Source organism: Moschus berezovskii, chromosome 8, assembly GCF_049115385.1.
Source record: "Moschus berezovskii isolate FMDL1 chromosome 8, NW_MosBer_1.0, whole genome shotgun sequence".
Classification (NCBI taxonomy): domain Eukaryota; kingdom Metazoa; phylum Chordata; class Mammalia; order Artiodactyla; family Moschidae; genus Moschus; species Moschus berezovskii.
The window spans coordinates 58,276,992-58,290,836 of record NC_142467.1 but is presented as its reverse complement, the minus strand read 5'-3'; the positions used below and the strand labels follow the sequence as shown (position 1 = coordinate 58,290,836).

General features: G+C 44.3%; 1 protein-coding gene across 3 annotated transcripts in view; it reads right to left on the bottom strand.

Moving 5' to 3' along the window:
* FGF1 (fibroblast growth factor 1) overlaps positions 1-13,845 on the bottom strand; it is a 136,153-nt gene that overhangs the window by 61,051 nt on the left and 61,257 nt on the right. The window contains exon 1 of one of the 3 annotated variants that reach the window (XM_055431382.2): positions 3,739-13,512. The exons of the other annotated variants lie outside the window; for them this stretch is intronic. The gene's annotated coding sequence lies outside the window, so the exon portion shown is untranslated. Of the gene's footprint in view, positions 1-3,738; positions 13,513-13,845 lie in introns of those variants that run through there. 3 annotated transcript variants of the gene reach the window in all.

Sequence of the window (13,845 nt, the reverse complement as noted above, 5' to 3'; positions counted from 1 at the left end):
ACGTTTCGGGAAAGCAGTGTCAGGATGCTCAGCCTTCTTGCAGTAGTTAGCCCAGTCTAGGCAAGGGACTCAAAATAATTCAGCCCTTGGGGACCATAGGAATTCATGTCATCTTTTAAAGGACCGATGCGTCTCAGGAGGCCAGTGCTGCCTCCTTCCTGACCCTTCCCAATCTGCACCAAGCCGAAATTGATTGTTTCCTCCCTTGGCATCCTGCACCTAGTTGGCTGGAGCTGTTTGTAGCAGTTACTACGTTCTACCCTGCAATTAGAGTTATTTGCATCCTCCAGTTGGCCTCCGTAGTGAATTTTCACCTCCTCAAGGCAGGGATTGGATCTTAGGGACTCCTTTCCTTCATAGATACATACTCTTGGCTTGCATCTAATAGATACTTGATGATATTTATTGGCATTTATTAAACTGAGTAACTGAAATTTCTGACTAATACTTTGGAACTGTAAATTTTTTAAAAGAGTTTGATTTGGGGAATGGGAATGATAATATGGATCATGTAGGAGACTCACACCTGGATGGTTCTGGTGGAGACCGTTCAGTGCCTCAAGGCTTTGCAGTTTGGGCGGCTGGATGAGAAAAGAAAGCTGACGAAAGCACGGAAAGGGCTGGGGCAATGAGGACTAACGGGCTATTGTGGCGCTCTGGTCTTGATGCTGATTAAAAGCTGTTGAAAATCACCTTGCTATGCCACACTTGTACATGTTTGCTCTGAGGTTATGCTGATCGGCTTATTGGTTGAGGTTTCATGTCTTCTTGTGTTCTCTTTATCATTTCCTTCTTTGAATGGGTTTATTTTCTATATGTACAGAATGTATTGTCCTGAATAATCTAGATAGAGGCAGCTTTGTGCAGCTCTGTTATAATTGAACTGGTTCAGTTGAACCAGTGTTCAATCTGGAATTCAGATCAAATAGAAACTTAGTATCACTACTGAGGCTTTCCAGGTGACTCAGTGGTAAAGAATAGACCTGCCAATGCAGGGTACTCAGGTTCAGTCCCTGGGTTGGGAAGATCCCCTGAGGAAGGAAATGGCAGCCTCCTCCAGTATTCTTGCCTAGAGGATCCCATGGTCAGAGGAGCCTGGTGGGCTACAGTCCGTCAGGTTATAAAGAGTCGGACATGACTGAAGTGACTTAGCACAGCACATAGCACATTTTAAGTGCTGAGTTGGCCAAAAAGTTCATTTGGGTTTTTATATAAGCTGCTATGAAAGTGAAAATGAAGTCACTCAGTCGCGTCCGACTCTTTGCTATCCAGTGGTCTGTAGCCTACCAGGCTCCTCAGTCTATGGGATTTTCCAGGCAAGAATACTGGAGTGGGTTGCCATTTCCTTCTCCAATAAGCTGCTATAGAAAAACCCAAATGAACCTTCAGGCCAACCCAATGTTTCATAGGTGTCATCTCATGGTTCCATGTAGGAACTGAGTGGCTTAAACATTGTTATTCTCATTTTCACAGAGGAAAAATCAGATTTTGAGCAGTGAAGTAGCTCCTGAAGTTATGAGGTGTTTTAATATAAATTATCATTTAGTTTTTTGTTTGCAAATGGAATAATGGAGCTAAAATGTAGAAGGTGGGCCTGAAGATGATTCACTTTTAAAGTGGATACTTTGTAACTAAAAGTAAAATCTAATGAAGCACAAGAAAATAAAGCAAAAAAAAAAAACAAGAACAGAAAAGACCTCTGTCCCAGGAGGAGTGAGGTAGACTGTCTGCTGTTGTCAGAGGAGCCAGCTGACCTTTGGCCTGCTGGGCCACCACGTGGATGTCCTTGGCAGTGCTGTCACCTCAGTTCAGGATGAGGAGTGGTGGCTCAATAAGCGAAGGGTTACATGGAGATGCAAAGAAAGGAGAGGGACCGGGTGCTTTCTTCCTTCTTGATTGTTACCTATTAACTAAAACCAAGACCATTTTCCTTGTCCCCTTGGACTGGGAGCAAAGTGCTGATGGAGGCCTGAGGGGATAGTTTTGTGGGGTCTTTTAAGGGTCAGAAAACTCACATGAAGGCAGCTTTGTTTACATCAGCAAATCCAGCTGCAGCATTCAAGCCCTTGACCAGCCAGTGACTCCCAACACAAAACAGATGTCTGAGCTGCACAGAGTGAGTACACAGGGCTCCTCAACTGGTAGAACTTTCTCGTGATGAGCCAGGAAAAGGGCAGGAGATGGGTGGCACTGGGTGTGCCAAGAGTTGACGACAGCAGCGACCACATAGACCTGGCTTTGTGCTGGCTTGAGCCACGTGGGCTCCAAGAGATGATGCTCAGAGGGGGCTGTAAAGGCCAAGCCGCATTCCTGCCTGAGAAGCCCGCATTATTGTGTATGCTGGACTGTGGGAGTTTGAATTGCCTGTGACTGGGACATAGGAAGAGATGGAGTCCCCTAGGCCAGAAAAGGGAAAGTGGGTCAGAACCAGGATTCCACTTGGTGCTCAGTCCTAAAAGCTACTCTTCTACTTTTTGTCTATATAGCATGATCAACATCATCTGTATGGTAGGTAGATTGTGCAATAAATCTCTCCTAATTAATAAATCGTCATCTGATTAGGTTAATCATTGTGTTAAACATTTTTCAGGTAATGCTTTCCAACTAGAAATATTAGTAAGTAATGAAAACCCAAGTCCTCCTAAAAGAACCAGGCACATACACTAGATCCAGTGCACCCCAGGAGGCCCCCATGCCTTCTGTCCTTTGAACAAAGGACCTTGCATTCCAGATCATGTTCTACTCTGTTCACTGATACTCATTTCGTAGATTTACCAATTTTAATACTCTGATACAATTCTCCCTTAAGGAAAAAGGTGAAATCAAGGCAATAACAATTTAAGATATTTAGAACTATGATTTCAAAACATAATACCTATACATACATACATATATGCATTTAAAGAGAAACTACAGATTATATACACACACCGACCCCAAAGTATGACTATAGCCATTAGGTGTCAAGGTTACAGATGATTTTTGTTTTCTTATTTATATTTTCCCATAGTTCCCTATTTTTTTTATAAGTAACAAGTATTATTTGTATAAAGACATTTTTTATTCTAAAAATCCCATCAAATTGCTAGATATACCTCTTGCTGCAACCTAGAGGTTAATATCCTGAGTTACTGCTACAGGCACCTCACTGAAGTGTTCCTCTAGGAAATCAGTCTTTTTCCCCTTGGATAAAATTTGAAAATTTCTCAGTAGGGAGCAGTAACTGACCTTAAGATTCAAATGGTACCCATGAGAGAAGCAATAGCTAAGGCATGAAGCTTCCAACCTCTTAGCGCAGAAAACAAGTGTTTTCTTCTGTGATGACAGTTTTTCTTCATCGACGCTCACTTTGTGTTTTCTGTCAACACACTCTCAGTTATAATGAAGTAAATCTATGCTTGCATCCCAATTCCACAATTTGCTAACCATGGGGCCTCAGCCAAGGCATTTCTAATCTTTGTGCCTCTGTCTGTTGGTTTCTAAATAGGCTTCTAATGAGGATTAGATGAAGCAATGCATGGAAGTGCATGATAGCACAAGCAATAAAGGCCAGTTACTGTCATGATCCCATTGGCTTGTCCCAGTCATCTTTTCTAACTGTTTCACAAAGAATATTTTTCTGATTTAGCTGGTCTCTATAATCTGTACTCAAGCATGTACTCAGAACTGTGACCTTCCAGAATGGCCCCAGGAACACCAAAATTTTTTTTAAAAAAATCCAGTATAGTTCCTACTTACCTGCTGGCAATAGGCTTATTTCCCCACAGAGCCTCGAAGTCTCGAGCAGCAAACTTAACTCACTCAGGAAACCCTGAGAGCCTGGCTGTGGCCCCAGTGCCTGCTCCTCTCAGTTAAGTCAGTGCTCCCTTTAAGCTGTTCCTTTTGGCTTTTCTGACTCAGTGTCTTAGGTCATTCTGAGACAGCCTTCTCCTCCCCACCTTCCCCACTTGTACCTGTTGTCCTGGACATTTGTCATCCTTTTTGACTGCCCAGCATCTAAAGCCCCAACATAAACACACAGGTCTTGATCTGGCTGGACCCTTCTTGCAGTGTGATTTGGGGGTACCACACCTTCCCATTGATTCTATGCAACTGAGGGTTCTCCATATTCTCTTTATTGTCAAAGTCATTTGTTGCTTACAATTAAGGAGTTTAGCCAGCTCCTGCTTGTCCTACTTTGACATAATTCCTTCAGCTGTTAGTTCCCCAAACTCTCTCAGCTTCCTATGGCATACTGTTTATTTCATTCTCCTGGTTGTGACATTTTATTGGAATGATCTTCTTATTCTCCCCTAGACTTAGCTCCCTGAAGACAAGAACTAAAGCCATCTAGATCACCGTAGCGATGTTCTATCATGGAGCAGAGTGCCTGGCACGTAGTAGGCCCTCTGCGAATGTCAAATGAATAAACAAGCAACCACCTGGGAGGGGACCAGAGCAACCACAGTAGTTCCACTTGGAGAACCAGTTAACTTGCCAACTTTCTGATAACCTGGCACCATTCCTAGCCTGATTCCAGGAGAAACCAGATTTCCTTTAGGCTTTGGCAAGGAAGAGGCTATTCCAGCAGCATCCTGAGTGGGCGGGTGAGATGTTGGCCGCATCTTACAGTGGGTGAGTAATCCCCCAGGCAGCACTTAGCTTGCAACCCTGGCTTACATCACGGTCATCTTCTGAAGCTCCCAGCTTAAAATGGAAAGTGGCATTACTCATGGTGGAGAGCAGACAATAAAAAAACATTGAGGTGGGGCCCAGCACAATGGAGTGAATATTCCCTGATGATGGATGAGAGCATCTCTGCTCTGAGGGCTCACGGCCCTGGCAGACAGCTCAGTCATAGCAACTACACTTCCAAATTAGCTCATCACCCAGCACCTCACTCTTTGGGATGTTGGAAGACATTGTGTTTCTCAGCCTGCATCAGGCCTGGGGAGAAGAAATACCCCTGAATCAATATCAGAAGGCGATAGCAAGCAGCAGTTATGAATTGAGGCTTTGACATGCAACAGAGCTAAGCCTGAATCCTAGCTCTTCTAGTTGCTAACTCTGTGACCCCAAGTAAATTACTTAACCTCTCTGCTTTTTATGTCCTTCAGCTGTAAAATGGGTTGAATAATAGTACTGACTACAAGATCATGAGAAAAATTAAGTTAGAGAATTTATATAAAATCCTTACCACAATGCCTGGCTTGCAAGCAACACTCAGTAGGTGATGACTGGGGTTGTGCTTTTACCATCTTCCTTCAGCAGCTCCATACTTCTCCATCCTTTATATTTTTATCCCTTTTTAATCTCTCTCAGCCTTCATACCCTTACTCCTTCCAGCAGGCCTCCTTTACCTCTCACACCCTTCTGAGTTGAGGCCACCACCCAGCATCCCTACATGCTCACTCCTCTCCATTTCTAGCTCATCTTTCTCTCACTTTCTCGGTGTCTGTCAGCTTGTGTCCCCAGACCCAATGTCCAGCCCATCATAGTCTCTTCTCCACTTTAGAATCCATGACCTGGCACTTGGTGAAGCAAAGGACACTGAAATAAATCAGTCTGATTTTAGTGACACCTCATGGACAGATTGGGTCGAAGGTCATAAAATGGTCAGAGCTCAGTGCCCATTTCCAGCGCCCCTGCATGCTGAACGTGTACCCACAGAATGTACAGTGGACCAAAGTCCAGTCTTATCAAAGCTGGGCATGACGCAGCGGCGGTGATGATCACAAAGCCAGTATTTTTCTCAGGAAAGATCATATACCAGCTTTTCTATTAATAGCCTTCTTTAGTAAGTTCTAAATTAGATTCTGTTGTTTTTTTTTTTTTAAGGGGCACACTTTTGGCCTAAGCAGGTTACATGCATTACTGTTGAGAGATAAGCAATGATATACATGAGCTGAGACTCTTAACATTGTACTAGGTAGTTCTTTACCAATGGTCTGAGGACTCCACAAACATCAGTTCCTCCATGGTTAAGAAAACCTTCCACCTTTGATCTCCAGTGACTAGATTAACCACAGGCTGTCATCCCAGGATATGTCCTGATCCTTATTTATTCAACACATTGAATGAGTAGCCTTTATGTTCTAGGAACATTGTGGATACCATGGCAGGGTTACGAGGACACACAAATCCCACGACTAATGGTGATATTAGGGAAGATACATGCATCTTTTTCAGATTCTTCGCCACTACAGGTTATCATGGGGGGTTATATGCAGTTCCCTGAACTATACAGTAGGATCTTGTTGTTTTATCTATTTTCTATATAGTAGTATGTATCCATTAATCTCAAGCTCCTAATTTATCCACCCTAACCTTTCCCCTTAGTAAGATTTTCCGTGTCTATGAGTCTTGAGAAACAGTACACTTTGAATTAAGGATGGCCCATATATAATGAGTTCATGGGGAAGGGGTAAGTCTGGAAAGATAATTTATAGCCAGATCTGTGCTTGGATGTCTAGTATTTATCTTAAAAAAGATGACCTTGGGAATCCCCTGGCAGTCCAGTGGTTAGAACTCAGCACTTTCACTGCCATGGCCTTGGTTCATCCCCTGGTTAGGAAACTAAGATTCCACAGGCCTCTCAATACCAGGGAAAAATAAATAAAATAAGACCAAAAAACAGAAAAACTCTTAAGATGACCTCGACAGAACAAGTGGTTCCCCTCACCCAACCCCCCGGCTTTCGCAAGTATTTCAGATCTTCGTAAATGTCCCCAGTCATTCTTTCTCTTTTTCACCCAGCCCCCTTCAGTCCATCAGCAAGCTCCGGATCCAAAATGTGTCCTCAGTCTGACCTCTTCTGTCTTCTCCAGTACTACCCCTATGTTCCAAGACACCATCATTTCTTACTCACTTCCTTGTTTCATTTCTTGCCCTCATACAGCAGGTAGCTTAAGTCAGATTATATGCCCTTGCTTGCTGAAAACCTCCTAGCAACTTCCGGTTGCTGTATCTATCCGTGGGAAGACTGTGTCCTACAGGTTCATGATTATACCCAGCCTCTTCCCAGGCTCGCCCTCTCCTCTCCTCCCTTGCTTGTCCTGCTGCATCCACACGACAGGCTTCTCTTCTCTTCCTTGAACTCTCCAAGCGTGGACTTGCTCCAGCATCTTTGTGTTTACTGGTCCCTCTGTCTGAAATGCTCCTCTTTCCTTAGACCTCTGCTTGTCCAACTCCTCATGGCTTCTATCTCAGCCTGAATGTTACCTCTGCAGGTCACCCTCACTATCCTAACTAAACTAGCCCCTTCTCAGTTTTTTTCTATCTCAAAACTCCCATTTTTCCTTTACAGCACTTATCTGAAATGCTCTTCAGTGTTTATTTTTCTCTTTTATCACCATCACTTCTACTAACTTGCAAGCTCCATAAGCCTTTGTCTTATTTACCACTGCCTTTTTAGTCCTTAGCACAATCTAGCCCAAGTAGGTACTCAATAGTCACTCACAGAATGCAGGTGCCTAGACCACATGCCCAGAAAAAATTCTGATTAGTTTGGGTTAGGAGTTAAAGAAAAGTTTTTGAAGAAATTGTTTGAGGTGTTTTGGTTTTTTTTTTACTATATGCATATTTTTAGCCATATTATAGCTAGTACAGTTTCCAGGTGGTTCTGATTTTTAGATAGTTAAGAATCCTTGACCTCGAGAACAGAAACCTCTGTAGCATCTTTTTACTCAAAATGGGGTCCTTGGACTGGTATCCACTAGATACTTGTTAGAAATTCAGATTGTCAGGCTCCACCCCCACCTTAGAGAACCAGAATCTGCACTGTAAGAAGATGCCCCAGCTGACTTATATGCATATTAAATTTGAGAAGCACCAACCTAACAGAAATACAGAATTCCTGAAGAGTAAGAACCTTCAATTTGGCAGGTTGAGTTTGCTTTGCAGGACAGTGAGATGGGCATGTCTCCCAGACAGCTGGAAATGTGGTTCTGAAGTCATGGAAAGAGAGCCCAAAAGGAAATTAGCATCTTCACCAAAATGCTCGTTAAGGGTTGGAGTGCAGGCTGTAGTGAGGTCATGAGTGGAGACCTCAGTTATCAGTTCAGACAGAGTTGGTGGACCACGGGGGCAGTCCCAGTAAGGGTACAAGAGAAGGGGAGCTTAGATGAGGAAGTAGGGAAAGAGACTGATGGAGAGTGATGGCTCAGGTGAGGGCAGGAGGCAAGGTCAGGAGTGGAGTGAGCCAAGCATCAGATTCTGCAGAAACATCAAGGAACATAGAAACTAAGAAATGGCCGTGGAGTTCTGTCCCCAGAGGTGGGTGATAAGAGAAACCAAGTCAGGGGAGCAGAGGCTTGAGTCAGTGGTGAGCAGTTGGAAGCAGCGAGTCCACACCACCCGCCCAGGAAGGACTGTGGTCTCACCAAGAGCAGAATTGTGCCCTGAAGCAGGAGGAACATAGAGAAACTTTTCTCAAATGAGTGCCCTGGGAATACTGTCAAGAAGAAACCTTCAGGGAAGGGCACTGAGTAGACTAGAGATCAGAAGAGAATTTAATTTATGAGACTGGGTCCTGAAGCAGGTAGGAGGGAATCACATTAGACTCGCATGCTTGTTAACACATAGACTGACCTAGATGGGCATGAAATAAACAGCAGGCCACCTTCAGGAAAGGAGACTGGGTGACTGGAGAGGCAGGGTGGCTTTCTTTTTTATTTAAGAAAAATAAAATAATAGTAAAAAAAAAAAAAACACCTATGTGTGCTCTGCCCAGATTTAACAAATGTTAACATTTTCTCAAATTTACCTTAGATTTTTTTGTATGTAAAAGAAAATATTAGAAAGTTGAAGTTCCTCCTGTTTCCCTTTTTCTTAACATTTTTGTCCTGTCTTCTGCAAGGGCAGGGGCAGATAGATGGTGGAGAAAGGGTATGCATGGGGAGAGATGGAGAATGATGTTGATCAATAGCTCCCCTGTGCCAGGTGCTGGGCTTGGGTTTGACATTTGAAGTAGGAGGGAGAGGGAATCCACAGGGATTTATCAGGAGGATGTGTGCAAAAGGTTCAAAAGGTCAGGAAAGGTGAGTATGGCAGTTAAAACAGTTTGTGAGCCTCAGTTTCAGTTTGTGAGCCTCAGTTTCTCCATCTGTAAAATGGTCGTAGTAATACTACCTACCTCAAAGGTGAAGATCGAATGACTTGGGTAAATAACCTACTCAGAACTTGAGACTTCTTACATGGCTATTAAATGATGACAGTGGTGTCAAGGAGGATGCTTATGACTGTGATTGTTCAACCCCCTTTATAATCAATATATATATTTTATCAGTTCAGTTCAGTCACACAGTCGTGTCCGACTCTTTGCGACCCCATGGACTGCAGCATGCCAGGCCTCCCTGTCCATCACCAACTCCCAGAGATTACTCAAACTCATGTCCGTTGAGTCGGTGATGCCATCCAACCATCGCATCCTCTGTCGTCCCCTTCTTCTCCCACCTTCAATCTTTCCCACCATCAGGGTCTTTTGAAATGAGTCAGTTCTTTGTATCAGGTGGCCAAAGTACTGGAGCTTCAGCTTCAGCATCAGTCCTTCCAATGAATATTCAGAACTGATTTCCTTTAGGATGGACGGGTTTGATCTCCTTGCAGTCCAAGGGATTCTCAAGAGCCTTCTCCAGCACCACAGTTGAAAAGCATCATGTAATAAAGGGTAATGTGTTCATAATGATGATAAGCATGAAGGTTTAAGTACTTAGTTCCAGGCTCTCCATACCACCTCATCTAGTCCTTCCTGAACCCTAGGATGTAGGTATTAAGAACCCTCCTTCTTCATTCAGATGAAGAAACTGAAGCCCAGGGAGGTTAAGTCATTGCTGAAGGCCACAGATCCAGGAAAGGATTGGTCTGTTACTTGAACCCAGACATTCTGACTTCAGATGTTAGTATTGGTAGTGCTGTAACATCCCTGAAAAGTTCTTAACAGTGTTTGGCATGTAGTGAAAACATGCTCTTGTTACCTCTTATTATTGTAAATATTTTTGGAGCAGAGCCACTTAAATGGTCTGGCTGCAATTCTTTTCTAATGAGACATACAGAGCACTGAGATGTTTGGAAATTCCCTAGTGCCATGCTGCCAAAAGGTTACAGAACTGAAATTAAAAGCTGTGGGTACTGGAGGCTCCAGGCTGCTCTGAAGAGAGTGCTAATTGACTTGTAAGCTGAGCACTTACTGGATAGGTTATCCCATTCCATGCTAAGACAACCCATTTTAGGAAACAGGTGCCCAGGAACCTAGCCTTGTTCCCCCTACTCCCCGGAAGCTCCTTCCATGTTGCCCATCCCATACCACTTCTCCCCATCTGAGCCCATGCACCAATGTTGGCAGCCCAAGCACATATCAGAGCACAGAAGCAGCCTGAGAGCCTGGGGTCTGGCCTCAGGTGTGGTGCCTCGGCAGCCAGTCGCAGCCCCTTGTCATCACCCCAGCCACAGTACATGCTGGTCCCTGCAGGGCGCCTCAGCCTGGGCACACCTGCTCACTCCCTGTCCCCTCCACTTCCTTCTGCCCTGGATTTCCAGACAGAGTCCAAAATGGGTTCACATCAAATAAGATTTGTTTTCTCTCAGTGTAATTTTCCATTTATAGACAGGCTTCTCGCGGGAGGCACTGTCCTGCTTCCTCTGTCTCGGTTTTTTTCTGGGTGTTTGAGGATAAACTCCTGGTGGTTGTTTTCGAGCCCTGCGGTCAGCAGTCCAGCCGGTCATTCATTCAGAGTGTCTCCAGAAAGCCTGCACTTACGCTTACAAGAGCTTATGCTGATTTCTGTGGCCTCTGAGCCATCTATGGAACTGTGCCCATGTAGCCAAGTATTAACAAATATCTGACCTGGGCCAGCAGGATCCTTATCTGCAGGCTCATCCTGGTAAGATGATGCAGATGATAATTGCAGCATTATAATAGCAGCCGATCCTCACAGACACTCCTCTAAGTGCTGAAAGGGATTCCCTTATTCCTGTGAGATAGGTGCTGCTTGGACCCCCTTTACAGAGGTGAGGAAGTAAGCACCTGGAAGTGACAGTCCTGGCTGACCAGGGGGTGTGTGGGATCCAGCTCTGCTGACCTCTCTGGCCCAGCCACCCTACCACCCCCTCTCCAGCCCTTTGATCTAACCACACCAGCTTTGGTTCCATCCCTTGGATACACGGTGTGACCTCCTGCCACAGGTCCTTTGCACTTGCTTTCCCTCTGCCAGGACCCCCTTTCCCTCTACTCCGCAGCTAGTTCACCCTGAACCATCTTTCACATCTCAACTGTGCCTTACTCAAGGATGTCCTACTCAACCTTCCCTGAACACTTGTCCCATTAAAGCTCTCATTGTGCTGCCTGCCTCTCCTCCATGGTCCTGGTCAAAGTTTAAACTCTTACTTTTGCAATTTACCAGTCAATGTCTGGCTCACCCTCCAGACTGTGACTCCATGAGAGCACAAGCTTGCAAGTGCTGCCTTGTATGTAATTGTATCATTGAACTTACCATGTTGAACTGAAATGATTTGTTTATTCATCTGTCTCATCCCTTGATCTGTGAGTTTCCTAAGGGCAGTATCCACGTCTTTTTCTAACACAGAACTCAGCTCAGTAACTACTTGGTGAGTTGAATTGAATGACTGGGATTTAATTGAACAGTATAACTTGGGAAAGGGTACCTGAAAGTTCAGAACTTTGGATGGAGCAAGCCCACTCAGAATACTCACTCAGAATCACCCCCTGTGGAAATCTGGAGTGATGTTTGAGAGAAGGTTAGTGTTTTTAAAAAGCCAAGTTCACTTATAATTTGGATAGCAAACTAGGAGGATCTATGACTTTCCTAAAGAAGCATCATATTACGGTTATAAATCCAAAAGAAGTGAGGACGAAAGGGTGTCTGCCTGTCTGAGGTTCATCTGAAGTTTAGTAAAAGTCAGAGCATAAATAACAAATGGAATCTCATGGAAGTTGTGCTGGGATTTGGCTCCTCAAGCCCTCGGCCTTGCGTCATTTCCTTATCTCTCCTGGATGACCTTGCCTGGCTCGCTTCCCAGTGCGGTTATTGCTGTCTTTGACTCCATAAACGTTGTGGTCTGGTTGCAAGGAAGCATTCCCATCTTTGGAGCTGGTCCTTTCCATGACCTGATGCCCCTTAGACTGGCAGATGGTCCCTAGGGATTACTTGAATGAGAATAAGAGAGGCAGAGAGGGAAAGGGGGCTTCCCTTTTGCCCAGAGGATGAGCAGGGCCAGGGGCAAGCCGCCTGTTAGAGGCTGGTGCTGACCCAGCAGGGTTTATGAAGAAAGTGCCAGGTGACTGTGGGCTCTTGCATCCAGACAGGACCTGGCCTCGGCTCTGCTCACCCTGGCTCCAAAGAAAACAGGCAGTTTTTCGGAAAAGCTGTTTTCATTCATCATGCCTCCTCCTTCCTATCAAAACAGGTTATGAGCGTGTTCTTTGGAGGATTGAATAGCACCCTTTAAGAAGTTAGAAACCATTTCTGAGTAGAGAGGATTAACCTAGTTAAATTTAATACTAGCGGCACATCATAGATTAGCAGGTAATTTGAAAGAACATGATTGAAGCTCCAGTAACCCATTATGATGTGCATAGTCTTTCAACTATTTTGCAATAACAATACCATCTGGTTATCACCTGTGAGGGATTAAAGTGACACTATCCTCTTATGTGAATACCTCTGGCACATAGCAGGTGCTCAACAATATTTGTTAAAGGAGTAGAAGAAATGTGAGGCTGATCTAAACTTCTGAGAACTTTCTAAAATGGGACATAAACCCACAGTCTTGAATAGACTTTGCCCAAATGCATTGGGTGATGGCACATACAGCTGCTTGCTGTTCTCCTTGGGTTTCTAGATCTAGTTCCCACTCATTCAAAATTAGGAATGTATTCCTGACAGCAAACTTACGAGGAATCCCGAGGCTTAACTCAGATGTAAGGAGGGTATTTTTTTTTTAAGTCACCAAGGAATCATTGTTAAAGGAGACACAGTCCTGTGTAACCTGAAAATGTAGCACAAATATTGAAAAAGAACATCCTGGGGCTTCAGTGGCTAAGGCAGAGGAAACTCAAAGATGTGTTGAAGTTAGAGTTGGAGCCGCTTTCCAAACTGCAAATCAGACTTGTCCTATGTTTGGTGGGCTGGGCACAGGCTGGTGCAGAGGAGCCCAAGTCCAGAAGAGGGCGCTCGAAACTAAGGGTGCTGACTGCAGCTGGGAACTCGGTCCTTGAAAGAGGCTGTTCATGCTTCATTTTTGTTTGTCCTGCCTGTTTTTGTGTTCTCTGTAGAAATGAGAGAGGGTTTTCCCTTTTCTCTGCCAAAGAATGATATTCTGAAAATATAATTAAACTGATGATTTCACAGATTAAATACCAAATCCTAGGTGTAAAATTATGTTTTAAAAAAAAATTTTAATGGCCTTCAACCTTTGATCTCCCTGAAATCTGTGAACAAATTTCCCACATCATGGCTCTTCTAACTTATTTCAGTGGGCCCTTGGGAATCAGTATCTTTTTCAAATATTGACTCTAGTTCTGCTGCTGCTGCTGCTGCTGCTAAGTCACTTCAGTCGTGTCCGACTCTGTGTGACCCCATAGACGGCAGCCCATCAGGCTCTCCCGTCCCTGGGATTCTCCAGGCAAGAACACTGGAGTGGGTTGCCATTTCCTTCTCCAATGTGTGAAAGTGAAAAGGGAAAGTGAAGTCGCTCAGTCATGTCTGACTCGTCTAGTCCTAGAAGATGGTTATTCAAACCAAGAAGAGTAGACTGTCATTTTCTCTCTCTGCAAGTTATTTGTGTTTGTTCCATCTTTATCAGGTTAATGAATAAAAGTTACCTATGCATAAGTACCACCCTACCCGT